We start from the raw sequence: 27,111 nt of genomic DNA on the forward strand, positions 1-27,111 counted from the left end.
TGCATAATGTATCAGCCACGCTATAATACTTCCATGATAATCAATCCTTTTGTTTATGTAGTACCAGATAAATAAAAACCAATAAATAAATAACTGAAGAAACAAAAATACTGTCATTTCTTAAGAGTTAAAAGAGAGCTATGAACTCATTTTAGAAGATTCTTGTACTTACAAAGAAATTTGTGTTTGTTCTAAGGTAAGAGTATTTGCAGACAGGCCTCTGAACCTGCAAGCTGTTTTGTACCATTTGACCTTTCCATCTGTGCACTGCTCTTCCGACTCCAGCAGTAAGGGTTTCTGGTGTTAGGAGCTGCAAGCTTGCAAGACCAGAACCATCATCATGAAGGAGGATCCAGAAGTATATAAAAAGGACACAAACCCACAGATGTGAAATTATTACTGGTTAGATGGATCAGAGGAACTATTTGTTCTGGCACATACTTTCCTATAGTTCTGATTTTCCAAGGTTTCAACCTTGGAACTTAGCAGTGACTATAAATGGTCACAGGGGTATTTCTTCTGCAAGGAAAGACATTACCTTTGCATGGGAAACAAAACAACACCAACAAAACAGCCAAACCAAACCAAAAAAAAAAGAAAAAAAAAAGTTTTTCTGGAAGCATATTCAAAGTGTTGCAGAATTTGCCATACTTTATTTCACGTCTTCTATGATGCAAGTGAAAATATAACTACTCTTCCTGATCACCTTCCCAAAATAATGCTCCTCATCTAACACAATATTACAAAAAACTACAACTAATTCACAAGTAGAAACTTATCTTCCATTTCACAGACACTCTCTCCATTCAAGTCATCAGACTCTTGAAATGCAACTGCACTGGAAGATACCGTTTCAGATTTCTGTAATTTAATCCTTGTTGTCCTTATATGTAGATCCATCCAAAGGTTCCCACTATCTCTGTCAATCAGATATTAGGTCCCCAACTACTCTATCAAGTGCATTCACCATAAGCCCCCATCTGTCTTTCAGCTCCCATTTCAGCTCCCAGGACTTGAGGTCAATTTAACATCTGTCCACACTATGATATTAGGTATTCATTTTATTTTTCTAACAGGTGCGTATACATATGTATTTTTGTTGTTAGGCTACCTGTTTTGGCAACAAATTCCTCATTACCATCTAGAAACTACCTCATCAGTCTTTAAGTCATTGCTTAACATTCCTCTGCCACAACAGCTTTTGAACATACAAACACACCTTGGCAGCAGGTATGCCGGAACTGTACTTAAACTCCTGCTTGCTAGGGTGACTAATTTTGCCTCACCTGATATGTTAAAACCAGAAGGGTAATTTGAGACTGTGTAAACAGTCTCCAGTTTGATTGAAAGTGCCCTTAAACATACTATTCACTCCTTGGACATCTAGTCCCTCTGTATCTTAGTTTTATCCTTCCTCATCCTTGCATTAGAAGTGCTCAAGAAGCATGGACTAAAATTTTGGGTCTTCAGTAGTACAGCAGGTCCAACACACTGAGAAGAAAATTAAGTCTGAGTTCCTCATAGGTTTCTAGATAGTATCATTTAAATTCAGAAAAAGGAAAGGAAAGGAAAGGAAAGGAAAGGAAAGGAAAGGAAAGGAAAGGAAAGGAAAGGAAAGGAAAGGAAAGGAAAGGAAAGGAAAGGAAAGGAAAGGAAAGGAAAGGAAAGGAAAGGAAAGGAAAGGAAAGGAAAGGAAAGGAAAGGGAAGGGAAGGGAAGGGAAGGGAAGGGAAGGGAAGGGAAGGGAAGGGAAGGGAAGGGAAGGGAAGGGAAGGGAAGGGAAGGGAAGGGAAGGGAAGGGAAGGGAAGGGAAGGGAAGGGAAGGGAAGGGAAGGGAAGGGAAGGGAAGGGAAGGGAAGGGAAGGGAAGGGAAGGGAAGGGAAGGGAAGGGAAGGGAAGGGAAGGGAAGGGAAGGGAAGGGAAGGGAAGGGAAGGGAAGGGAAGGGAAGGGAAGGGAAGGGAAGGGAAGGGAAGGGAAGGGAAGGGAAGGGAAGGGAAGGGAAGGGAAGGGAAGGGAAGGGAAGGGAAGGGAAGGGAAGGGAAGGGAAGGGAAGGGAAGGGAAGGGAAGGGAAGGGAAGGGAAGGGAAGGGAAGGGAAGGGAAGGGAAGGGAAGGGAAGGGAAGGGAATCAGTTATTCTCTGAGGTGTCAAGAATCCAAACTAGTCCTATCCATTGAGATCAGGGAGTTGTTGCATGTGAGCAAGACCTGCTGGGCTAGTGGCCTGTTATCAATATGAATACTTAACCTAACCTTGGTGTAATGTTATATCTATGATTCCTGAGCACAGCTTGTTTGGTTTTTGATTTCTTGTTTGGTTTACTTTGCTTTGCTTTGCATTGCTTTGTTTTGCTTTGTTTTGTTTCCATGGATGATTGATGCCCAAAAGTGATATTCCTGATTCCCAGTTCTTTCTCAAAAGACTTGGGAAATAAATTACTTTTAATAACATGACAAGCTGCAGTAGGACATGCAAAAACAACCTTGCATTCTGCTTTCCAGTAAGTTTTATGGAGAGCCTGGAGGCTGAAACATCAGCACTTTTTCCTTGCCTTTCCTTTCCTTACCTTTTTGTCAAATGTCATAGAGCTTTTACTGCTGGGAACAAATGTACAAACATGCAAGAAAATGAAATCAAGATTAAAATTTCACTCAAGCTAGTCTCAAATATATTTTATTTTGACAGTTCCCTTCCTTTTTTCCTATTGCTTATTCAGTCACCTCAGTTCTCATTTTAGTTTGAATGTATTTTCAGCTTAGCAGGATACTAAATGTTTCTGTTTGCACGTCTTTGTGCCTTTCCAAGGATTTAATTGAACTCCCATTTTTGGTACCACACGCTTGCCAGGTTTCTTGCATAACACAAACATTTTAAAACTTTCCAATTGGGTTTACTTTTGACTTGAATCTAATTACTGCTGTTGGACCTGGCCTTGTTTTTTCCTTATTCATTTTTTGAAGTTATTCATTTCAGAGCATTTAAAAATCATGCAATTGGTTTGTCCAAGGAGCTTAGATGCTTGATTATTATTAGTCTTTTTTTTTTCTTTTCTTTTTTTTTTTTCCTGCAAACCCATGCAAGTAGTCCAGCTCTGTTTATTTGTATAATCTATTGAGCTGTGTGATCTATTTATGACATATTGGAAAGGCAGGCGAGAATCATGGGAGCCGTGTGCTTGGCAGTAGTCATTGCAATCAATATTCCAGTCACGAACAAACTGTCAAAAATTAAGGATGCACAGAACTGTATTATTTTATCATGGGCTGGGTTATTTTCAAAGGAATCTGGGGGACTTAGAGGCCCAGTTCTCATTAAATTCTAATGGGAACTGGGAGTCAAATGCTATTGAGCTGCTTTCAAAAAAAAAAAAAAATATCACAGCAGTGGAGAATAATTTGATGAGGTCACCCAATCCAAATAGATTCTACTATGATCTCTACACACAATTAAACAACTCATTGGGCTTAATTCTTCTCTTTTAAGAGCATTAAAAGAACAAATATATATATATTTTTTTTTTATTTTTATAGGATTTCAAATTATGTTTTCCTAGAAATGATCTGATTTCTGTTTTTATCTCCTTTTATAGTCAAATTATTTTTTGTGTCATACTTTATCTTCATTTTGCTACAGTCTCATATGAAAGTGATGAAAAATGTAACTGCTGATACAGGCTGCAAAACTGGGGGGGGGGGGGAAAGCAGGTGTGCAGTATGTATTCTGTGACTTTTACATTCTGCAGGCAATCATGGTAAAACAAAGGACTGTGATCAAATTTAGTGTTAGATTAAACAGCAAGTATCAGTAGTTCTCAAACATTAATAAATTTTCATCTCTTCATATCACCTGTCAAGCCTTCTTTCAACAATGTATTCATATATTTAATTTTGTGCAAATCTTTATCAAAGCCCTAAGTACATCCTGGGTTTCTGTATAATATAAATGGTGCAAAGAGGAAAGCTGGAGTGGCAAATATTCTACAAACTCAAGCATTTCCCCTGCCCTTACAGCCATCCCAGGAATGATGGTCAGCAAGCTGGCCTGACATCCTCCCTCTGAATCAGTGTTAACGTAATTCCTTATAAAGGCAGAGATCCATCTTCCCAACTCTTATTTCAGAACTATTTAGGAAAATACTACAGTAATTTGAATCTTCACTCAACTCCCTCCAAAAGGCAAATTTTATTAAGTGTGTTCACAGGTCCACAGCCCTACCTTTTCTTTCATGCAATTTCATAAAATGGTTACATTTTTATTGAAGTGACTTGTCCATGGGTCAGGGTATGCAGCTGAGATTCTTTTCCTGTCATTTGTTTCACCTGACTTCAAGGTATGTAAAACTGAAAAATCAATTTGAAACTGAAGACCTTAATTAACAGTAAAGATAGATTAATAATGGTTTCTATTTCCTCTCTTTTTTTCCCTTCTCCAAGCATCCAATGGTGGTACTAGATACAGTAATTAAAAAACTCAGTGTAAGAGTGAGGCAATTCTCTTTTACAATGCAACCTTTGCTTTTACTGCTTCATGAAAGCATGACAAGGTCTATTAAAATGACATTAAAAGATGAGTTGACCAAATGAATTACAGAATAGGTTTTAGACAACCTAAAGAATAAAGTAGTGAACAAAATATGATTAAAATTTTGATATAATGAATAAGGACATATAAAATAGAACTAGCAACTTTTTGGTCAAACTATGTGTTGTTCCTTTTCTTTCAATTTTCCACCAGTTCAAAAGTTTTCTTTAAACATATGAATATCTTTATAGACATTCAGTTATGCATATATGCACAAAAACACATACACCTTTTCAGTGGATTTGAAACAGCCCTTTTTCTAACACGTTTTTTCCTGTGACAAAATAATGTTTCCTGTTTTGTTAAAAAATTACATATTCATACAGAACACAGATATCTCAGAACATTATTTTTTATGATGATAATAAAACCAATTTCCAAGAAAATATATATTGTATTTCTGTGATTTTTATGCTACTTGTCAAATTTCAATTTTATTATCAATAATCACTCCACAATTCTCATACTTTTCTCACAAGGCATTGGTTTTCTTATGAGTGAATGTTTGTTAAACTTGTGATCTCATTACAATCTATACCAATAACTTGCATCACTGATTTCCAGGAAAAAAATAATAATAGTAATACAAAGAAAAATAGATATTTTTTTAACCAATTAAAAACCTATACATGTAGTTTTTCCTCTTCACTTAGAACATTTCAAAAGGTTACTGGAGCTACTGTTTTTTATTTAGTCTTTGAAACTCGAGTACTTTCCATTGGCACCTACGAGGACATTCTCAATCTGTTGAAAATAATTGTGTGGAAAAAGACATTCTGTTGCTTCCAGACACAATCCAATCAGTGTAATGGTTTCTGAGAAAGAAGGAACTATATTCACTTTTCATTCATGTAAAGAATGAGATAATAGAAGACTTTCATGGTAGATGAGCACCCTGCAGGTACAGCAGTTTGTTGCAGCATACATAAGGCCTTGTTGGGTCCACTGCATAAGGTAAAATCTCTCTTAAATTGTACTCTTCCCCCAGGGTTAATATATATATATAGATTTATTTTTTTTTAATAGAGGGAAACAGGAACTGGAGGGATTTTGCACCCCAGAAAAATTTCTCTTTTGAATGGCAGCTCTGATGTTCTGGGAGAACTTGCTGAAGTTCTTCTCTTTCTTTAATGAGGTAAAATTGACCTAAACAACAGATACCTAGGCACTCACCATCAAATTTAGCTCATTATTTTCCAATCAGACCAAGAAAAAAAAATAAATAAAACAAAAACAACCATGGAAATGAATGTCTTGTCTCTTTTGGTATTCTTTGTGCCCACAACCTTTGTATGGTTTTCAGATTTAATTGAAATTCTGTAACAGTGGAGTTCAAAGGCGGAGTGAATCTCAGCCAGTGTACTGTAGCAGCATTAGCAGCACTGCCAGAGAGGTGCAGTTTTTTGACAAAGAAAAATGTTCCTTTGCTTTTTATAGTACATCATTGTTATCAATTTCCCTTTACTGTAGCAGGAAAGATAGCCGCCATTTGGTGTCCAAATGTTGTGCCCATGACAGCTTTCATACCTTTCCTCTCAGCTGCTCATAGCTTTCCAAATCACATTCCTCCTGAGCTCTGAGACTGTTCACTTTCACTCTCTGCACAGACACAACTGATTTGAGAAAGCTTGCATTAACAGACATCATTAAATTAAAAACTAGAAAAAATGTAGTTACAAATATTCAAACATGTTAGAGTTGTGAGTTTTGAAAAGTGGTGACTAGAGTTTTCTCTACCTTGACTTATTTGACCTTATGTGTGTTAAACAATTAATTTCCATTCAAGAAATGCTAATGTTTAACTGGTATCTAAATTTATACATACGTGTATTTATCTGCTTGAGGGTAGGAAGGCTCTGCAGGAGGATCTGGATAGGCTGGACCAATGGGCTGAGGTCAACTGCATGAAGTTCAACAAGGCCAAGTGCCTGGTCCTGTGCCTGGGGCACAACAACCCCAAGCAGAGCTACAGGCTGTGAGACAAGTGGTTGGAAAGCTGCCTGGCAGAGAAGGACCTGGGAGTATTGGTTGATAGTCAGCTGAATATGAGCCAGCAGTGTGCTCAGGTGGCCAAGAAGGCCAACAGCATCCTGGCTTGTGTAAGAAGCAGTGTGGCCAGCAGGTCTAGGGAAGTGATTGTCCCCCTGTACTCAGCTCTGGTGAGGCCGCACCTCAAGTACTGTGTTCAGTTTTGGGCCCCTCGCTACAAGAAAGACACCAAGGTGCTCGAGAGAGTCCAGAGAAGGGCAATGAAGCTGGTGAGGGGTGTGGAGAACAAGTCTTATGAGGAGTGGCTGAGGGATCTGGATTTGTTCAGCCTGGAGAAGAGGAGGCTCAGGGGCGACCTTATCACTCTCTATAAGTACATTAAAGGAGGCTGTAGTGAGGTGGGGAATGGTCTGTTCTCCCATGTGCCTGGACGAGGGGGAAGGGGCTAAAGTTGCTCCAGGGGAGTTTAGGTTGGATATTAGGAAGAAATTCTTTCCCGAAATGGTTGTTAGGCATTTGAATGGGCTGCCCAGGGAAGTGGTGGAGTCACCATCCCTGGAGGTCTTTAAAAGACATTTAGATGTTGAACTTAGTGATATGGTTTAGTGGAGGACTTGTTAGTGTTAGGTCAGAGGTTGGACTCGATGATCTTGAGGTCTCTTCCAAACTAGACAATTCTGTGATTCTGTGATTCTGTGATATACATACAAGCAACAGGAAAAGTATGAAGAAGGAAATGAATTGTTCAGGAGAAAAAAAAAAAAAAAAAATAAAAATTACATGGCTCAACATTACTAAGAAGCAAGAAATACTTCTTAATAAGATTTGTTATCTTCTCCATGCAATCTTGTACTTCTTTTTAAACTGTCTGCTCTCATATTTTGGATCAGTTCTAAATATACTATAGATATGTTGTATTTGCAAAACACCACTTTTATTATGGAAATAAATTATTTGTAGTATTCATTTGTTTTATTAATATGACTATCAATGGCAGTTTTACTCATCATTAAATCTTTCTAGAAGAATAAAATCTGTGGTACAATGGCATCTATAATATGGTAGATCTAAGACTGGTGATAGTGCTTGTTCACACACCTGTGTGATATGGTCCAAGCTAAAATGTATTTGTGGCTTCATGTGGCTCAAATAAGATCATATGGAGACTTCACACGAAGAGGAAAATTCCTGCATAGTTTAGCAAAGCTTGAGAGTTCACTGACCACTCCTCAAATCTAAAAGATTCTGAAAGAAAGCAGAGAAATATTTCTGTAATATGTAAGTCTCATACATTTATGAGACATGTGAGTAGCTCATGAAAGTTTTTGAGTACACAGAAAGGTTAAGATTTTTGGTAATTCCAGTTTTATGGAGATAATTTAAATTAAGTTTGGTTTATTGCATTGGATACATTTTTGAGGAAGCTATGCAGTAGACTTTAGAATAGTAAACAAAAATTCACACTGAGGATAAATAATTCATTTTTTAAGTTGCTAGCAAGATAAGAATAAGTGGATTGCTGTCAAATGATCTTTATCTTATTTGTCAAGACAAAGTACAGTCCCAAAGCCATAAACAGATTGCAAAGGAGACATTTCCTTCTTACCCTTTCTTTCACACTTTCAAAGGTCTTTGCAAATCTGTCCAACTAAATTAGAGCTTTTTATTTTTCTCTTTATAAGCTAGCACTTTGTAAATGGGAAAAACCCTTAGTTTATATATCAATATCTAGAAAACGTTTACATGTATTCCTTTTAAAATTGTATATGTATTTAATTAGTGCCTGCATGTCCCACTACCAACTTTGCAACATTTGAACAAAATAAATAAATCAGTTACAAAATCAAACAGCTACACATTTTCACATTTCTCACATATAAAGCTCCAGCCAATATGTTTTACCCCTTCTATTTCTAAGATATTTCTAAGATATTTGAGGTTAGGTATCTTTATGACCACAGTTACTGCACTATTGTTCTCATTAATTAAGAAAAACTCTTAACCCTTTTCAGTCTCCCTTTACCTCCCCAGAATGTTTCTTCTTGAAGTGGCATCCTATTGAAATAGAGGGTTGTCAATTTCTTCTTCCTTCTTGTTGAAGATAATTTTCTGTCACAGGTACTGAGTGAGTCAAACAGGAAATGTACCCTCCTAGATCAGCGGTTTGAAAATGGGAAAGGCCTTGTGGGAGAGATGACAGTAGGTGATTGTCACAGCCGCAGTGATCATGAATTAGTTGAGTTCAAAATTTTTGGTGTAAGTAGGAAAAGGTCAGTAGAGTTGCCACCATAGACTTTCAGAGAGCAAACTTTAAGCTTCTGAGGGAGCTAGTTAGCAGTGTCCACTACAAATCTGCTCTAATAGGTTTAGAGGTGCATGAGAGCTGGGCATTTTTCAAGAATCAACTTTTAAAGGCCTAGGAGCAGATAATCCCACTGTGCCACAAGTCAAGCAAGTGAGGCAGAAGGTCATCCTGGATGAACAGGCAACTCCTCCTGGAACTAGGGCAGAAAAAGAAAATATATGACCTCTGGAAGCAAGGTCTAGGTTCACAAGGAGAGTACAGCACTGCAGTTCACACCTGCAGGGAGGAAACAAGAAAAGCTAAAGCCCAGTTTGAGTTTACACTGGCCACAGTGGTGTCAGACAAAAGAAAAGAAAAAGAAAAAGAAAAAAAAAAAAAAAAAAGGCATTTTCAAGTATATCAACAGCAAAAGGACATCAAGGGAAAACATATACTTGATGCAGGTGGCCACCTAACATAACAAGTAAGGAGAAGGAAAAGATGGAGGTTTTTATTGCCACTTTTTTGCCTCAATATTTAAAAGAAATGACAGACCTTGGGCTTGAGACTGCAGAGTTGGAGGACCATGACTGGTGGAGCAGTGACTTTCCAACTTTGGTTACCAAAATTGTAAGGGAACAGCTGTATCAGCTCAACATTCATAACTACATGGCACCTGTTGGGATTCAAGCCAGAGATCTGAAGGAATTAACAGATGTTATAGCTTCTTAACAATTTTCCAAAGGTTGTGGGAATCTGGGGAGGTCCCTTCTGACTATAGCCAGCATTATACCATCTATAAAAACGGCATGAGAGAAGACCCAGGAAACTACAAACCTATTAGTCTAATCTCAGACCCTTGAAAAGTTATGGAGAAGATTGTCTTGGGGGATAAAAAATGCATTTTAGGGAACAAAGCTATTATCAATCATAGTCAACATGGGTTCATTAAGGAAAAGTCCCACTTCAGTAGTTTGACTCCTTCTATGATATGCGTTCTTAGTGGATGAAGGGAAGGCAGCAGACATAATCTTTGTGGATTTTAGTAAGGTCTTTGGTATTGTCCCTTGTGAACAAATTGCCCAGGTGTGAGATGAACAGGTCTATAATACACTGGCTAAAATACAATGGTAGCAGTTGTATAGCCATTGTATATTTATAGTTATTATTATACCCATACCTATATTCTTACATACATGTAAGTATGGGTATAATATATATATAATAAATAATATATAAATAATATATAAAAATATAAATAATAAAATAAATATAAATAGATATATAAATAATATAAATAATGATAATATTATATATATAATATGCATTTATTTATTATTTATTTATATATATATATTGTTTATATAATATATAAAAATAATATAAATAATAATAATAAATAATATATTTATAATTATACCTAATTATAGCTATTGTATTATGGCTATAATACAATGGTAAGCTCAAAGGGTTTGCTCAAGAAGGCAAACAGCATTTTGGACACAGCATAGACAGACAGTCAAAAGAGTTCTCTCATTTAGCATTGATGCAGTGTCACTTTGAATATTGTGTGTGGTTCTGGACTCTACAACACAAAAAGGATGTTAAAGTACTTGAAAACATCCAGAAGAGGACAACTAAGCTGGTAAAAGGGCTGGAAGACATGTCCTATGAGGAGAGGCTGAGGACACTGGCTGTCTAGTCAGGAGAAAAAGAAGCTGAGAGGTGACCCCATGACTCTCTACAACTTCCTAAGGAGGAAAAGCAGAGTCTCTGCTCCCTGCGAACAGGACATGCAGGAGTGGCACAAAGCTGCACTAAGGTAAGATCAGACTGGACATGAGCAATTTTTAAAAAAAAATTATTTTTTTTTATTTTGAGGGTGGTCAAATACTTGAACAGCCTTCCTGAAGAGGGGGTTGATTCCAAATGCCTATCAGTGTTCAAAAGACATTTGGACTATGCCTTCATGAATATGCTATGGCATGTTTTCACAGCCCTGTTCTCTTGGCAGTAATATATGAAACAAAATAAATATGACTGAGGAGCAAAAACGAAATGTCCCATTGTTTTTCAATATTTTCCATGTTTCTATTTAAGAATAAAATTGCCAGACCAGAACATCTTACAATGAATTCAAAGAAGCACTATGTGCAAAAAAAAGAGTGGCACATATCTCTAGACTTACTGTTTTTGACAGATCATTACTTATTGGAATACAAGATCCTTTGGGATTTTTGAGGAAGGAAATTAATTTTCTTGGTGTTCACCAATTTAAATATATAAAATTACATCTTTCTTGATGCAGTCTATCATTTGAAGAGGCCTGTATGTTTAGAAAGAAGTCACCCTGAATTCTGAATTGGTTGCCTAACCCATCAATAGACATTATATGTACTGAATTTCCATGTATGGCTTGCTTATGTAGTGTGAAGCATGTCCTAGTCCCAGCAGGATGCATATGGCAAGCACCAGTGAGTGACAGAGGCCAGAAACAGGACTCTGTAAATAGATGCATGAGCCCTGACTGCCTGCATAAAACATCCTTCCAGGTGTTTATGCAGAGGCTGCAACAGCTAGCAATTATGTCCTATATTCTGTGGAAGAAACGGGGAGAGCTAACGTTGCATACCACACAGGGACACAGACAATGGCACAAACTTTTAACTTCAACACCTCCTCTTAGAATATCCAAGCATACCTGGTGGTTACATTGCAATGGCTTGTGTTCCTGCAAGGGCAAAATTCAAATACTAACATGTTTAGAAGAGCTCTGAACTGTGTGTCAATTAATGCATAGAAAAGTTCTTTGGGCCTAATTAATGCATTAATTAATATTTTGTCTGTGCTTAGAGCAATGTATCTAGAGTGGAAAACAGCAAAGGTTCATAAGAGAGGAGAGAATTATTCTACTGGAAGATGTAACTCTATAAGGTTCTGAAATGTACAGGTTTTAAAGGGATAGTGTTGTGTATTAGAAAACAGGGAAAAGCATTACTTTTGGATGTGTCCCACTTATTTCTTTCCCTTACTTTGTACTAGTTGGGCTATTTACATGAAAACATTTTTGTTTCTTAAGAATTCATCTGCTGCTTGTTCCCTGCCTGAAGTCAACATAATGTTATGTTTGTCAGATTTTAATCACCTCTACTGCAAACAATTATGAAATTATAAACAGAAGATTATGACTTCAAGTGGGATCTAAGTGGCAGGAGCTGATGAACTCTTAAAAGCAAAGATCCTGTTATAATGCAAATACTTCCAGTAATGAAGAAAAAGAAACAAAAATCATGTCAAAAATCTAAATATGAGCATCTGAATTATAGACAGCAGTGGGTCTTTCAGAGATGGTAATGGCAATTGAAATAATTTCATAATAAACTTATAAAGCCGTGTTAGTAATTACTGTATCTGTAATTCTTTTTTATTAGTGGGATATTATTATTTTTTTAATAAAACAGAATCTTACCACATCTTACCACTTCTTTGAAGAGAATCTTTTCTGTAGATAGCATGGGCATTTCACAACTCTTATTTGTTTATAGCAGTTGCATCCAAGACAAGCAAGGCATTCATGGTTTATACTACAGCATCTCTCTCCTACTGAGGAAGTCAGGAGCAAGCCTGAAATGTTCAACTTCAAGGAAACCAACAGAAGAGGCCAGCCAGCTCATGTGAGTGCAAAATCCTACACAACAGCACAAGTGCTCTCTGAAATACCTCTTCACCTCAGATATTGCTGGCAGAGGGAATTGTTCTCCATCAGACTTGCTCTTTTATTTCTAAGGCAGGACACAGGTACAAAAGCATTTGACACCAGCCTACCTTCTCAAAGAATTAGAGTGATACTTCATCAGATGTACAAACACTACTCTCTGTTTCACTGCTTTTCCTTGTAGGAAAGATTGCATATGTTCCGCTTAGTGTATCTGTGCAGGTCGCATTGATATTACTCTCCTAACTGATAACTGCTTAACAATAATGGTCACCTTAGTGATGACACTGTTCAGAAAGACCTGCTGTTCTCATGCATGTTGTAGATTTGGACTTCTCTGAGAATCCCTGGCACATCCTGACATACCTACTTGGAATGCTGTTTGTTCCCAGTACAGTCTTTGAATTATACTCAGCTTCTCAGCCTCTGTAATAGGTAGCTGAATTTTTACAACCTTGCTGAAATACAGGTAATGTTTAGGGACCTCTGCACAAGGTTCCTCAAATTTTGCTTTATTTTTTGAAGTGTGCTTTATTTCTGGTAGCTGGGCAGATGGCCTGAGAGAACATTTCACAAATTGCACTCACTGCTGACAAAATAATGGAAGAACACTAACAGCTGCATACTCCTGAAGCATTGGAATAGGCTGCCCTTGCATATAGTGGAGTCCACATCTCTGGAGGCGTTTAAGAGATGTGTGAATGTCGCACTAAGGGACATTTTTTAATGGTGGGATTCAGTAGGTCATGATGGTTGGACCTGATGACCTTGAAGGTCTTTTGCAAACTAGATGTTTCTATGATTTTACGATTCTAAAGCCACTGTGTCCAGTGACTTAGTCCATTAAAGATTATTTGGCTCAGGACTCAGATGCAGCACATATTCTAGGTCTGGTTGTAGCCAAAGAGAAGTCACTGAGAGAAACCTAAACTAATCTCAGTTCTTCATGTCAGAAGATAATGTCTGGACCACTGAAGTCCTGGTATATGTATAATAAATTGAAAGATAAAGTATCCATAAAGTAGGATAGAGGTGAGATTAAGGATATGGCAGGTATTATCCATATTAAACAGACTGATAATTTTATGATGGCATTGTAATCAGGTGAAAATAGAGGTTTCTTCAGAATTGCATACTGAGAAAATGGCTGATAATGTTTAGATGACAGAGTTTTCGTATTTTTAATGGTTAGATGATGGGGTTTCGGTATTTTTACTTTGCTATTTCAAGTTTCAGTTACTTTAAACACATTATTTTGTGCCATGTGGTGAGAGTGCCACAAGCTTCATAACCAGCTTCCAAATGTTAACAACAGGCACTCAGTGATTTTTTTTTTCACTTTGAAGGACTAGCATAAGGTTCAGTATGACTTTATTTGGTAATTAATTCTTCCTACCTTGTTTGAAGTCCCATCCTCCAGGGCAAATAAATGCATAAAAATTTCATGTTTCACTTTTTAAGTAAATTTCTAGCTGTGTACCACAGAGAAAATCCTGAATATATTACCTATGTGTGTTTTGAAAATGCCTAAATCAGAAATCTAATAAAACAGAATTACTTTTCAAAATCTCACAGAACTTCTGTCTCCTTTTTTTTTTTTTTCTGTGTCAGTCTGCTGAGATCAAAGACAATGGAACTTCAGTTTCATTTACACAATGATTTGAAGGATTTTGTGGAATTTAAACCGATCCTTTACTGCATCAAATTTGCCTTTAATTGATATATTTAATAGATCTTATCTAATCAAAACCATCTGCAAAGAACATGTATTTGAAAACACATGCAATTGCACCATGTAAAGTCTTAAGTCAGCTATAAAACTGTTCAGAACTCTGTATCTGATTGTGTTTTCTACAAAAACTATATGCCAACAAGAATTTTAACAACTATCATTTATATCTTATATATTCTTCCTGAAAAGCTTCCCTGTAAAATTAACAGAGCTAGAGAAAGAAACTATTCAAGCTTTGGTCATTGCCTAGACAGTGTTTTTTTATATTCTTGTTGCTCAGTTTTGTAATTGAATGAGAATTCTTACAGGTTGGGATTGCTTAAGTCAATAGACCATATGAGAAAATCAGCTTCAAAAAAATTTTTCCTTGACTGCTAATGCTCTCTCTCTATATATATACATTTCTGTGTATATATACTCTGAGGATATGGAAATCAGAAAGTTAAATAAAATGTATTAATCTTTAATACATTTACAAGTCAGCAGCATGAATTTAGGGACCTAACTCAATATGACACTTTAATTTGGCACTTAACAATACTGCTTACATGTATGTGTGTGGTTGTATTTTTTGTTTGTTTGTTTGTTTTTGGGGGGGTCTATTTAAATATAATGCTAGCTTGTTTTGTTGTTGTTGTTGTTGCTATTGTTGTTTTGCTTTGTTTTTAAAGATCAGTGAAATTCCTCCAGAGATACAGAAGTTCAAGAAGAACTTCTTGAGATATAGAAGTATAAAATATACAGACATATAACAGCAACTTTCAAAGTGTCTTTTCCTAGTGCTCTCTTTAGAAACAATTGAATGTATAATGTATATAGCTCTTATATAGAAAGATATTAACATTTTCAATCAGTTCCCCATTTAGAACACTAAAAGAGATAACAAATAGACTACTACTTCTAAATGCAGTGATAGTGGCACTTTTCGGATGCTAGCATTTCCTAATGATTCTCACCCTTTTTTACCATAAACACTTCACTTTCTCTTCTAAGGTCATATAGTGTACAAGCTGTGTTTTTAATAATTCTACTGTGTTTGTAATATCAGAATGATGTTTTAATGAGGAATCAAGTAGTAAAGAGATATCAGGCCAACAATTTTCTCTGAGACACTTTCCAATTTGAGATATACAACAATGGAAATTATGGTATTTTTTTCCATTCTCAGTCCTAGATGAATGTTATTGAAACCTACAAATGCTACACTGTAATTGTAAAGCAATAAGCTTATTTAATTCTCTGCTGCAGGAAAACAACCAGTGCACTGTAACTGACATACTTCTCTATTATCCCTGTTTAGTGTCTCCAGCCAAAAAGCAACAACAGTTCATCCTCGGTCAGGTCCCAGCTGGGACAATGTAATTACCATTATGGTGGATCAGAGGTAATTAATTTGATTTCTCTTGCCTTAAAAAGCAACAATCAAAAAGGGTAAATGGTGAAGATTTTAATGCCAAAATACAATCCAACACAGAGGTTACCCAATGAAAATATAAAAATGTCAAGCAACAGAAAAGTTAAAATAGTACTACCTCAGCTGGCTTACAGTTGCAAAACATTATGAGGAACAACACAACCTTATACAATCTAAGGATCTATTTCAGGTTCCCAGCAGTTCAGGCATTCAGGCATTGCTATTATTAAACATTGTTGTTTGTTTTTTTCAAGTAATCATAAATAACTGTCTTTTCTGCTACAGCAAACTTTGTTGCTTGATTGTTCTTTTTCAAATCTTTGACCAGGAGGAGAAGGATGTAGCCTTGTATAGGTATGTGTCATCATGGCTATCATTCCTCATCCAACATGTTTCCAGGCTCAGAATGCATTTTATTAAAAAAAAAAAATAATAATAAAAAAATAAAATAAAATAAAATAAAATAAAATAAAATAAAATAAAATAAAATAAAATAAAATAAAATAAAATAAAATTGTAATAAATTCTGCTATGAAGTCAGTTATCACACACTTAATTTGCCATACGTATGAGTTGCAAAATAATTTGGACAATATGTAAGTTATATTCTTTCAAAAAATGTACACTGAATTTTATACAGAAAAAAAAAAAAACTGTTCGTGAAGAGGAGATAATAGACAGAAGGCAATAGTTACTCATTAAGATTGTTGCACATTAAGATTGTTGATTAAGCTGTCAGTGATAAACATCAAATTTTTGTCTGTCCTCAGTGAGTTCCCAGCAGAGAAACAAAGCCTCTTTGAAAGTCAGTCAAGATTGACTTGCCTTCTTTCAAAAACAATGTGCAAAAAAGTATGTACTCTATGGGTAAGTGGATGGTAGATTTGTTAGCTACTTTTCAAAGGAAGAGAGATTCTAAAATATGTGACAGAATCTTAGACCTAACTTGTTATGTTCCAATATCCTTAGAAACAATGAACTCCTTAATCTGACAGCAAAAGTATATGCCAGTTCTGATCCAGTATGGTGCTCTTGAAAAGGAAACTGAGATTAAAATGATGTACATGCTTTCCTAAATGATCCATTTCTATTCAGATAACAAACCTCTCTTAACATCTGAAAATGTTATCTTATTTCTTTGAAACTGAATTGGCTTGTCTGTAGATTCTTGCAAGGGGGAATTGACTCAGGCTTTTTCAGAAGTTTATGGTGGAATAAACATGTACAAAATATAAAACAGGGTTAGATTAGATTATATTACATAGCTAATCCATTTAGTAATTTTCCCCCTAATTTTTATTTTTTTTTTGTTTTTTTTTGTTTTTTGTTTTTATTAGATGCAGTTTTTAGTATTATCTGAAGTTAGCCAAATGAACACAGGGATTCTTACACTATACACTTACATTTCAGGCTCCTTTTTTTTTTTTTTTTTATCCTCCAGTATTGGGAGTCATGCACTTGCCTTACTACATGACATCACCTAGAAAAGGCAAATAACCAAGTGCATCCTGGTCAGATATGCAGTGACTCATCTGAAGGCTCTTGCTTCATGTCCTCACCTATTATGGAGACCCATGTTAGCAAAGGCAACACAGAATTGTTCTCATCATTCACTTCAAAAAGCTAAGTGCCGCACTGGTAGCAATGTCTGGCGTTCAGGAAGCTAGAGTAGTAGAGGAGTTACACCATGATGCTTCAGTTAGGGAATGTGTCCCCCAGCCAGTGCCAGCACAAGAAATAAGAAGACATCCTCCTCTCTCATAATCTTGCACCTTTCCTGCTGTGCAACAGTCACCCATTATACAGCCCAGGACCTGGTCTACCACCAGTAGATGACACAGCATGTGCAGAAGTCTTTTTATTAAACCCTAGCATGCAGCTTTAACACATTAGACAGTGCACCAACTCTCAGACTCAAGACTTCAGAAAATTAGGAGTACTGTAAGAACAATGGTGCTTGCAATCTTACATTTAAGTTATGAGGTGTAATATTACACATGCAATATAAGTGTAAAGGTTAAGTTGGACTGAAAATCAAGGTCTTAAATTCATTAGTCCTGGTGTTCCACTCACTACATCTGTTTTACATTGGCATAACACCACTAGGTTTTCATTAGAGCATTTTCCTATACATCAGAGCAGAGAGGAACATATTCTAAGTACACGTTTAGAACCATGGCCAAAGGTAGGGGGAAGGGTTTGGGAGCCACTCTGTGTTCAGTGTACAGTAACAACCATCAGGAAATTCTCCCTGGTATGAATGTTAACTTACTTTCCAATGCAATTTTTTTTTCCAATAAAGGCTAATACACATTTAAAACAAGCCTATTAAATTACAGAAATCAAAAGTTATGTATATATATTCCTTCCACACATTAAAAAAAAAAAAAAAAATATTTTCAAAGCACACATTAACCTGAGCAATCATTTGCATAATAAGAGGGAGTGATATGGAGGTGGACTGAGGTGGACACTGTTTTGGCCTGCCTTACTTATACATCTCTGGGTAAATAACGTTATATTTTATGAATGTCTTCAGTTTAGATTCTGTTTTATATGGTACATCAAGCATCTGCACTTTATCCTGTCATTTGTGCAGTATATCTCTATTGATCTTGGCAGAAATATTGAGAAAAAAAAAAAAAAAAAAAGACACAAATGCTTTGATAATATTATGCAATCTCAATTTCTAACTATTTGGTTTTGATTTATTTATTTGTTCTTATTTATTTATTTATTTATTTATTTCAAGAAAATGCTTCAGGTGTTCTGCCTGTTACAATCTGCCTTTCTGTTCCTAGAACAGCACATTGAGTACTGACAGGCTGGCTAAATACCAGCCTACCAGGAGAGGAATCTGCTTAATTGCCTGGATTCTGGCTTCATAAAACAGCTTTCACACCTTAAAATGGACTAGTTTGCATCTGTGGCTGTCAGGTTTCTGGCTTACAAATGGAGAAATCAGCTGTTCCTGTTCCTTAAAGAATACCCAAGGGTACCAAACCTCAAGCATAAAGTGAAAGCATACTATCTGATTTCCATACAGAATAAGAGTAACATATTTTGTTAATAAGAACTTCTCTAAATTATAGTATCTATCTTTTTTTTCCACTTTTTTATACACAGAAGATGGCACTAGAGAGGAATTACATCAGGTTTCTAGTCAAAATTAAGATCACACTAATTTTATAGCTAATCTCATTATATGTTCAATTATGTCAACTGGTTCCATTCAGACTTTTTACTAACTCCATTTTAAGTGGCATGTTTGAATTGTTTCTTTTTTTCTTTTTTACTTTTCTTTTTTTTTTTTTTTTTTAAATAAACCAAAGGTATTATGAAAAGCCTGTCTCATGGCAGCATATATTGAAAAAAAAAAAAAAACTATTAATCAACCAAAACTCATACCTTTCACATCTGAGCACCAGCACAGTTGATACATGTGGAGAAAGACAACCTTGTTGTTCTATAAGCCACAGATTATTTTACCACCATATAATTTCCCATTTAAACACAGATTGAGTCAAGTTAAATCAATTTCTTTATAGTAAACATGAATGTTAAATAACTACAAAGTTCCAGATTTTTTTTTTTTTGGAAAGTTGAATGCTCTGATTATAAATCATAGAAGAGATGGCTGGCATCAGATGTCCTATTAAGAAAAGAAAAAGAAAAGAATTCCCTGTGTGACCTACTTTCCTTTTGCCATACAAATTAATTTTCAAATAGAAGACCGTATACTTTTCTGCATTTAAAAGATATTACAGTATTCAAAAAACATCAAAGATGATGAGTTAATCACTAAAATAATTAAATATATTGGAAATATTTTTTTGCTACCTTAGATTCTAAATCTAGGCCATCACCTTGTGAACTGACTGTTTTCCATACAAAATCAATATCAATAATAAAATCCTCACTGATTTTACAGCACTTTTCATAATTATCTTCAGACATCAGAATTTTGCCTGTACATTATTAATTCAACTCCTGTTTATGTGTATAGGTGATACAATCTTTAATTAAGTAATTACTTGGTATTTTTTCAACACAGTGCACGAGATGATTGGTTCTCTTTTCAAGAGCAGCTAATCAATATTTCTTCTTATCTTCCCATTTATTTTGTAATTCTGACCTTATTTATTCCAGTTTCTTTTCACTAAACAGAATAATAATTATTACTCAATAGACTTCTTTGTTATATTGCTGTCACTGCAGTAGGGCTCAGAGGTGAATAATTCATCTTTGCAATATCCTAAGAAGATAAAATCTTTGGAGAATGAAGACCTAGAGAAAAACTGCTGTCTGGTAGAAAGTGAAAGTCTTTTCAAATGTATGAACAAATTTTAAAGATTTTTCTATATTTGTAACATTTCACCAAAGCAGTTTAGCTGGACAATAGTTCAGATTCAAGGGGAAAGATCATAAATATAAATGGGTTCACTCCTTCACTCCTTTGGAAGAGGGAAAATGTGACTCAGACAAACCCAAATTGTGTAGAAACAGCTCTAGCCATTAAACAACCATATAAAAGAAGTATGACATAACCATTATCACTGTTTGAACAGAAAAATTTCAGTCATCTGAAAACAAAGGCAGTTTCATTCAGCCACAATGATATAGGTTGTAGACAAATGCATGTCAATCTGAACCCTAGAATATCCAGAGTAGAAGCTATAAGGAAAACTGTGTGGAAAAACAAATTTAAATGTTAATTCTTAAAATTTTCAACTGTTTGTGAAATTTTAGGGCAGAAACTAGTGAAAGGATTAACTTGACTACAACAGAAGGCTAGCTGCTGGTATAATACGACAGTAAGTATAAGCTAAGCATTTAAGTGTTTTTTCCATCAGTAGATGAATGCTTTAAATTCAGCAGAGCCCAGTGTGAAACAGATGAGACACAAATATATCTGTAAGTCTTTCTTCAACATTCTTTAAGCTGAAATGAAGAGCAGAATGCCTTCAGGTAAGAGCAACACATAGGAGGATGTCACAGATTTTCCTTGCCTGTGTCTACAGAGTTCCTGGCTATCATTTCTTCATCACTCAGAGTAATCTGCAAAGTAAAAAAAAAAAAAAAAATCGTTATCTTGATGACTGACAGTGGTTCTCAAACGTTTAAATGTATAAGGAAAGAAGTTGAAATGTTTTCTAAAAGTTGTTATGTCTCCTACTACTTGTGTTTCATTTGCTTATATTATTCAGAAATTTAAACATGGAAATTTCAGAAGCTGATGGTCAGGTTTTATATATATGCCTCATTTATTTTGCACTGACCAGTTCTAAAAGTCCAGGAGCAATTTTTATCAAATGAACACCAACTAAAACCCTGGGGAAGTGAAATGTCCACTGAAGTTCACTGAAATTTATACTTTGTTGTAGCAGCTCTAGCTGCTGTGAGGACAAAAGACTTAGTTTCCCACTTAGGAAACAAGAAGTAAATCTTACTGATTTCCAAGAGCAAAAGCAGAATTAAGTGAAGGTATAAAAGGAGAATAAATTCTTATATGTATGTTGCACATGGCACTTCCAGATTTTCAGACAATTGGCTTCTATGGATCACCAACTCCACAGTATGTTAAACATGCAGCTTTGAGCCATACGGATACAAAGGGGGGCAAATAGAAGCAATGAAGCTATAGTTTATGCACAGGTTATCTTTAGTTTAGTGAGAAATCAACAAACTGTACATTTGAATTCTTCTGCCCTGAATCTACTTTGGTCTGAAAACAAATCATTAGAAGTCAGTTTTCTTTCTCTTTATTCTCACAACTTGACTGACTGAAGAAAATGAAAAACAGAAAATGTCTGTATATTTTCCTTTCGTCTTTTTCTTTTTCAATTTCTTCTATAAAAGGGAAAAATGAAAGCCCAATAAATATAGCTGAGGGAATGATGCCTGAGTTGCTGCTACACTGCACATATTCTTATAGCCTTCTAAATCGTAAAATGTTAACAGCAAAACTAAATCTTGACATGTTGATAGCTAAAACCATACTGCAATATGGCACATCAATTGCCTGTTATGTTTTTGAGGACCAAAAAATATTCTCTTCTGTACCATTAACATAAATCAAACTGGTTAAATCATTTTAATACTCCAGGTGCCTTTTTTTTTTTCCTCAGATGACACAATGGTTGATGTCAGTGCTGGTGGCAGGGGAGAGAGTGAAGAAGGGGGGAAGGGAAATCACATAGACTGTAGATTTGCAGAAGGGTTATGTACACAAATCAAGTTCAATAGGCTTGTCAGATGAACATTTCACATTAAACAAAATAATAACCTGTCATATGATTTTAAACAGCTTCTTTTTTTTCTTTTCCTTTTTTCTTTTCCTTTTTTTTTTTCTTTTTCCATCAGGTTTCAGAAGATCAATGCAGAGTTGTAAGTATAGTATCACAGCTGAATTTCTCAAACTAAGAGTAAAAACCTTCTTACCATTGGTCCTTGCCAGATGTTGATTTTGACAGGAGAAAAAGTATCAAGTTTTTCCAAAACCTCAAAATAGGTGAATTATAGCTAACAAAAAACAAATAAATATAAATAAAATATAAATAAAATCTCTAATTCTGAAGCTCTGTAAAATTACAACACACAAGTAACCCAGCAAAAAATGTATCCATTAAATAAATAGTAAAAAAAAAAAAAAACTACAGCATGCCCAATTGATATTTGCCTGCCTTGGTTGTTTGGAGGTCTAAATCTCATACCTTAAGTAGCCAAGACCTCAACATCCTCTCTGCTATGCAACCCTAACTGATTTCTCTCAAAGCAGCTCTACCCAGTCTCTGATAAATATTTAAGTCTCTGTTGATAGTAAAAGCTCTTGCTGGAATTCTGTTACTCAGAGAAGGAATGGAGCTCATAAAATAGCAGAGTTCATTCAAGGTAATCTGTCTATGAACTTGTTTTTTCATATGAAATTCTGTTTCATGAGCTGCCTCATTTTCAGACCACTAAAACTGTAATTAATGGTAATGGAGTGACTAGACCTCATTTGCCTGATGACTGCACAGTCCACCTGGTACCCGTTTTTATACTAGGGTTTGATGCTGTGTTCAAACATGATTTGAGGGGTTGGCAGTTAAGAGATATGGGTTCATTTCTGCCATTCTTTATATAAAAATTTGATGTTTGTTTCACCACCTGTGCCTCAGTTACTCCTGACTGTACAAAGAGCTGAAAGGAAAATAAATAAATAAATAAATAAATTGAATCCCTAAGTTTTTTGTTTTTTTTTTTTTTGTATAGGTTGCATAGGAGTATCCTTGTTGTAAATACTGAGCATAATTATGTTGCTTATAGCTAATTCTCTTTGTATCACAATGTATCACAAAACTGTTATTAAAGACTATATTTCTCAGTGTCTTTAAGAAATGAGTTTCTGAACCTGTGCATATTGATTTGACAGCAAATTTTCCACTAAATTCAATGGGTTTTGATCACAGCTTAATGCATATAATTCTTTGAATCTGTTCTTGGTATGGCAAACAGTTTTCATTGTATCTTAGTCTTCTTTCAATGTAATATTCAGGCTATAGTTAATCTATCAATAAATGAAACACAGTAAATGTATAACTACGTTCAGATTAGCTCAGAGTAAGATTTTACTATAAGATACTATTACAGAAACAGTGTGTATTTGTACAAGAAAGAATTGAGAGAACTATTTGTTAAGAGTACCTCAAGTTTTCAATCTCACTTTATAAATTGCATTCAGGATCGACAGCTCATTAACAACTCATTATGGATACTGAATTTTACACAAACAGATGCAGTGCAGCAAAGGACACAAAAACTGAATTCATGAAAGGGAAAACATGGAGATATTTTTTTCAGTTGAAGAATATGACTTCATTAATTATATCTGGGTTATTTTCTCTGCATTTAAATTGCTGCAAACAGATACAGTGATAACTAACACTTCTCAGTACCCACAGAAAAATGTATATGGTGTATGTAGATATCAGACCAGCTGTATAAACAGGCAGTGCCTGCTTTCCACAGACTAACAGATTTAGGGATTACAAATTAGTAAAATTCCAATAAAGTGAGTAATAATGAAACAGGAAATCAGTAACTGTTTTTGTATCATCTGTATAATGAGCTCAGTAACCTTCATAATGCAGCCTTGGAAATATTACTGCTTTGTAGCATTGACAATTCTCAGAAAGTTACAGTGATAACCAACCCATTGCTTTTGTTTATTAATACAGATAAGAACTCAAAAAAAATGATCAACAGAAAGGTAAGAAAACAAGGATACCACTCAACCTGCATCTTTCAATTCATCTTTCAGTTTCACAGGTATTGTTATTTTTTAGGTCCATCAGATCAGACACAGAGTGATAGCTCTGATAGATGAAGGTTAACACCTATTCCCCATGTTCTAGCATCATTTCAAAGGAGGTGGTGGTACTGTAGGTACACTGGCAGCCTTGGATTACACAATTCCACAAACATTTAACTGTACAATAGGATCAAGAACTCCTGTAAGACAGGAGTTGATACACAGATTATTTAAATTGGGAGAATTGGTTAATATTAACCTTTTGTTCTTCTGAAGTAATATGAGTAACATTTAAGTATGAACTAGTCCTTATTCAAAGCTGGCTTCTTTAAAATAATTCAGGATTTAGCACAGAAAACAGTGAAAATAAAAGTTTATATTCCTATCTACTAACTAAGGAATTAGAAACATTTAAGAGTTATGTGTGTTTTGTGTCTTAGAGATTCTTTTTCACTTTGCTATATATATAAATCAAATGTATAGTTTAGGACAAGATCAGTTTGTACAATGAAAAATAAAATCTGATACATTTCTTTTTTTCTTCAAGAAATCTTGCTGGCCCAAAATTCCACTGTTTTATACTCTTCGTGTTAAGTGTCTGTCCACACAAAGTACTGAAGGAGACATTTGGACAAGCAGAAAGGACAGTCTTGATTATGTGTTAATTTTCCTCTGGGAATTTCTGGATGGATTTAACCTCCTTGAAACTCAGTTCTCCTAGATTTGAAGAGTCTTCTAAATTTTCCCTCTGTCAGTTCTATCTCTATGCTGTCAACAGCAAATGGTAAAATTCAAAATTCAGCATTGTCATGCCAACCAAAGCTGGAAAAATTAATACCCACTCACAGGCTTCCAGAAGGCTCTTTTGCCTCCAAAATACAAGAGATAACAAGAACTGTCTAAAAAATATGTCAAGAGAAGTAAAAAAAAAAAAAAAAAAAAAAAAAAAGAGGGGGGTGTGATTCTAATAAAACTAGTAAACCTAAATTTATCAAATGCAGGTGAATCTATATGCTGAAATACCCCTCATTTCAAAAATGAAATGTTTGTGTAAATCATAGAATTGTAGAACTTTTAGGTTGGAAAGGGCCTCTAAGACTATCAAGTCTAACCTTTAACCTAGCACTGCCAAATCTACCACTAAACAGCTACAAGTATTTTAAATACCTCCAGAGATTCAACTACTTCCTTGGGTAGCCTGTACCAATGTTTCACAACCCTTTCAATGAATAATTTTTACCTAATATCCAACTTATACCTCTCCTGATGCAACTTGAGGCCATTTCCACTTGTCCTATTGCTTGCTGTTTGGGAAAAGAAATTAACCTTCACACACTACAACGTCCTTTGTGGTACTTGTGAAGAGTAATAAAGTTCTTCCCCAAGCCTTCTTTTCTCTAGGCTAAATAACCCCAGTTATTTATCTGCTCCTCCTAACACTTGTTCTAGACCCTTCACCAGCTTTCTCGTGTCTTTGGACATGCTCCCACACCTCAATGTCCTTCTTGTAGTGAGTGGCCCAAAACTGAGCACAGTATTTGAGGCGTGGCCTCTCAAGAGCCGAGTACAAGGGGACAATCACTTCTCTAGTCCTGCTACCACACTATTTCTGATACAAGCTAGGATGTTGTTGGTCTTCTTGGCCACCTGAGCACACTGCTTGCTCACATTCAGCCACTTATTGACCAATACACTCCCTTTCCTCTGGACAGCTTTTCAACCACTCTTCCTCAAGCCTGTAGCACTGCACGGAGTTGTGACCAAGCATTTAGCCTTGTTGAATGTTACACAGTTGGACTCATCCATTGACCCAGACTATCCAAATCCTTCTGTAGAGCCTTACTACCCTTAAGCAGAGAGTAGGAACCCCTCAACATTTTTGCCTAACTTGGTTTTATCTGCAGAATTACTGAGGGTGCACTTGATCCCCTCATACAGATCAATGATAGATATTAAATAGAACTGGCCCCAGTACAGAGTCCTGGGGGGACACCACTTGCAACTGGCCTCAATCTGGATTTAACTCCATTCATCATAACTCTTTGAGCACAGACATCCATAAGGTTTTTGTAGTTGTTGTGTTTTGTTTTTTTTTGTTTGTTTGTTTGTTTGTTTTTTACCCATACCTGTACCTTTTACCATTCCTTTTACCCATACCATTTATGCATACCTGTCCAAGCCATGAGCAGTCAATTTCTCTAGAAGAAAGTATGGGAACTGGTGTCAAAAGCTTTATTAAAGCCTATGTAGACAAAATACACAGCCTTTTCCTTATCCATTAAATATGTCACCTTGTCATAGAAAGAGAGCAGGCTAGTCAAGCAAGACCTGCCTTTCATAAACCTGTGCTGACCTGGCCTGACCACCTGGCTGTCCTGTATTTGTCATGTGATGGCACCCAAGATAATCTACTCTACAACCTTCTCCAGAACTGAGGTCAGACTCACAGGCCTGTAGCCTCCTGAATCCTCCTTCCAGCCCTTCTTGTAGATGGGTACATTTGCTAGGCTATATTCAAATGGGGCCTCTCTGGATAGCCAGGACTGCTGATACATGACGGAAAGTGACTTGGTGAACTCTTCCACCAGTTACCTCAGTACCTTTGTGTGGCCCCACAGCCTTGTGTGTATCTAAGTGGTGTAGCAGGTTGTTAACCATTTCTTCTTGTATTATGGAGGTTTCATTGTGCTGCCTGAGCTCTTCCTGCTCAGGGGACTGGGTACCCAGTGAACAACTGATCTTACTACTAAAGACTGAGGCAAATAAGTCAATAAGTACCTCAGCATTTTTCTCTTCCATCACCACTGTTCCTCCCACATCTAATAAATGATGGAGATTCTCCTTAGTCTTCCTTTAGTTGTTGTCATGGTTCTGGCTGGGGTAGATTTAATTTTCATTGTAAAGGCTCACATAATCCTTTGTTTTGGATTTTTTTTATATATTTTGTTCTTAAGAAAATGACAGAATCACAGAATATTAGGGATGGGAAGGGACCTTGAAAGATCATCTAGCCCAATCCCCCTGCCAGAGCAGGAACACCTAAATCATGTCACACGGGAATGTGTCCAGGCAGGTTTTGAAAGTCTCCAGAGAAGGAGACTCCA

General features: G+C 35.8%; 1 long non-coding RNA gene across 2 annotated transcripts in view; it reads right to left on the reverse strand.

The window, feature by feature from the left end:
* The window catches only part of LOC311435175, a 190,140-nt gene that overhangs the window by 62,799 nt on the left and 100,230 nt on the right, over positions 1–27,111 (reverse strand). The window contains exons 3-4 of one of the 2 annotated variants that reach the window (XR_014691975.1): positions 20,724–20,772; positions 7,668–7,814 (exon numbers count right to left, since the gene is read on the reverse strand). This is a non-coding gene — a long non-coding RNA (uncharacterized lncRNA). Of the gene's footprint in view, positions 1–7,667; positions 7,815–8,592; positions 9,151–20,723; positions 20,773–27,111 lie in introns of those variants that run through there. The other variant, XR_014691976.1, reaches the window with a different exon arrangement.

This window comes from Aythya ferina, assembly GCF_964211825.1.
Source record: "Aythya ferina genome assembly, chromosome: 3".
Lineage (NCBI taxonomy): Eukaryota > Metazoa > Chordata > Aves > Anseriformes > Anatidae > Aythya > Aythya ferina.